The sequence below is a fragment of the Ochotona princeps genome, chromosome 16 (assembly GCF_030435755.1).
Source record: "Ochotona princeps isolate mOchPri1 chromosome 16, mOchPri1.hap1, whole genome shotgun sequence".
Lineage (NCBI taxonomy): Eukaryota > Metazoa > Chordata > Mammalia > Lagomorpha > Ochotonidae > Ochotona > Ochotona princeps.
The window spans coordinates 3,953,241-3,956,251 of NC_080847.1; positions in this window are offsets into that span (position 1 = coordinate 3,953,241).

The window sequence follows — 3,011 nt, forward strand, 5'->3', positions numbered from 1 at the left end:
AGGCCACGCCGCCGGGCCCCTTCTATCTCTTCCTTGCCCCCCAGACCCTGCATCTACTGTAGAGCTGATTAGTCAAGAGAAATTTTAATAACAAGTCTTGAATGCAGAATAAAATAGGAAAAGTTTACTTTACAGTAGTCAACCTATATCTGTTTTCTGTCTTCTTTAGAACTAAACAGGTGATCAGAAATACAAAGATGCTTAGAATTCTAATTTGAATTTATTGTGTGTGTACATCTCAAAGCAAACTTAATTTCTTCATGACTTTTAACACAGCAGTAACATCTATCAGACTCATTTTTCAAGAAGAAACCCATTTTTATTTCTAAAATAGGCCTGTGTTCACCTGCAGACTTTACCCCTAAACTTTGTATTTCTATTTTGATTCAGGAAGGAGATATTTCTTTCTGCCAGAATGATGCAAAATTTAATATTTTTGGTTTAAGTCAAGTACAGAATTTAAATAACTACTAATGACAAATGAATGAGGTCAGCAAGTGCAAAACACTAAGTACTGTGGATCTACTAATACCGTGCCTTCTCTAGTTCTTCTGAAAAATCGTTTTCATTGAAACTTCAGAATAATCCTTAAACACAATCTTGAAGCAAAATAATAGTTTTTGTTTGCAAAGTGTTGTTTTTAATTTTTACTGTTCCTAATTTTATTTGAAATTCAATTGTATTCCAAGCCATAATTACCATATTAACTTTGTAATGCAAAGTTATCTGCAATTCAACAAAGCAGTAATAACAGCATGAGTTCTACCGACCCAATGCTGAGGAAAAACAGAAATGATCACACCTATTGAGAAACAAACTTATTCACACTATTTGCTGATGTGATGTGTAGTGTCATTCTAAGTTTTGATAAAACCCTGAAATGCATCTATGAATCTCATCTTGACTGACAAAAGTAGCCAAAGGAAGTTCTTCACAATTCAGTCATGCCTGGCTAAAGCTGAAGGCCAGTCCCATATTGCCAGTGATTTCCATTTTGCCTTGAAAGGAGGCAGGCTGAGGTTCATTTTTTCTACAGTCATTAATATCAGTAAGTCTGAGTCCACCTTTGTGAGTATGCAGTCAGTCCTGAGTTAAGAAGCACTGAGCCTTTGCCATTGCTTCTTTACCCTGAGGGACATCCCTCTTCCTCGCCTTGAAAAAAAAAAAAAAAACACAAATCTTCTTCCAAAACTGTTTTTTTTTTTTTAAGATTACTTTTATTGGAAAGACAAATTTATAGAGAGAAGGAGAGATAGAGAGAAAGATGCTCCATCCACTGGTTTGCTCCCCAAATGGCCACAACAGCTGGAGCCTAGCTGATCCAAAGCCAGGAATCAGAAGCCAGGAGCTTCTTCCAGGTCTCCCACACGGATACAGGGTCCCAAGGCTTTGAGCCATCCTCTACTGCTTTCGCAGGCCACAAGCATGAAGCTACCATCTGTCTATCCATGAAAGAAATTAGTTGTACAAGTCTATGATCTATCAGAACATCTCAACCATTGTTGCAGTGACTTAAAACAACATAAATTTGCTTCCTAATAGTTCTGGAGGTCAAGAGGCCACCAACAGTCTTACTAAGCTAATACTAAGGTTTAGCCTACCTGAAGCCTCCCTTCACAAAGGAGAAAATATGCTTCCTTGCCTTTTCCAGGTTCAAGTGTTGCCCACATTTCTGGACTCATGGTCTCTTCCTCCATCTTCAAAGCCAGCAGCATTGCATCTTCAACTTTTTGCCTGGCTCTGGCTTTCTTTTTCTGCCTCCCTGTTCCACTTCAAAGTAGTCTTATGATTAAAATACACTTACAAGTATAATCCAGGATAATTTCTCAGTTGGAGATTTAGCTGATAAGAAAACAACCTTAATTCCAGATGCACTCTGAATTCTTGCCATGTAACTTACAGCCTCCTGGAGTTAGTACATGGATGTCTTTGGGAACTACTGCGCTGCCTGTCACAGCTACCCTCTCCAAAGAATGCCCTTGAAAGTGTGCTCCTGTATCAAAGCCCTTCTGGCTTATCAGATGCATCAAGTGAAGTCTTCCAGAAATGTGTCCCTAGTTGGCTGAAAATGTTGTGGTAATTCCTCTTGGTGTAACTTCCTCACTTCAAATATTGCCAATAATTTTACTGATTTTATTTCTTTCTAGTTTGTTCACTTGCTGTTTAGTATATACGCTTTCTATCTTTGCCTGTTATCATCATTGTCTGAGTCTATAAATTAAATTGGAAAACTGATGCAGACAAGCAAAATAAATGTTGCTGATAAGAAAACTTCTAAGGTTTAACTTAAAGTGCCTCTGTTGAAATGTAATCATATTTCTTCCTGACTTCACTTTAGTAGTAACAGTAAACAACTAGTCAATATCCACTTAACAAAACTTTTCTAGATTTAGTCTTTCTAATGAAAAGTGGGTGGGGGCAGATAATAGGTCAATCCATGAGCCATGCAGGATAAAGACCAGTCAAGTTGGCTCTGGAAATGATGGAATCAAACAGGTAAGCTCTAAGACAGTCGTCTGCAAAGGTGGCCTAAGTGAATACTCCCTTTCTACCCTATGTTGCTCCTTAGCCAATAAGCCATTACTCAGTCCCTGCCTATTTCCTAAAGGGCTCAGTGTAGGTTACCCTCAGAGTTGTCCCAAATCTTTTCTGAATCTCCTGTGTAAACTCAACTTGAACCTACAGCTTTTTCCTTCTCCAACTGGCAATATTTTCTCATCTCAACTTCTCACACGATCCTTTTATCTCCTCCAAAGAACAATTTATTCTCTTCTTTGGGCATCAGACAGAGCACTTCGTTTTTGGTATTATGATTATTTATATGACTGTCAACATTGAGTCAAGAAATCAACAAAACAAGTGAGGTTTTGAGCTCAAGACTGCTTGTTAAACTATGAATTCAATGTGGCAACTGCTGTGTTTCATGCTCTATTGCTCATTAATTTGAGTCCTCCTGGATTTCTTCCTAACTCTTAGATTGCCCATCTTCTATTTTCAGATAAATTTTCCTT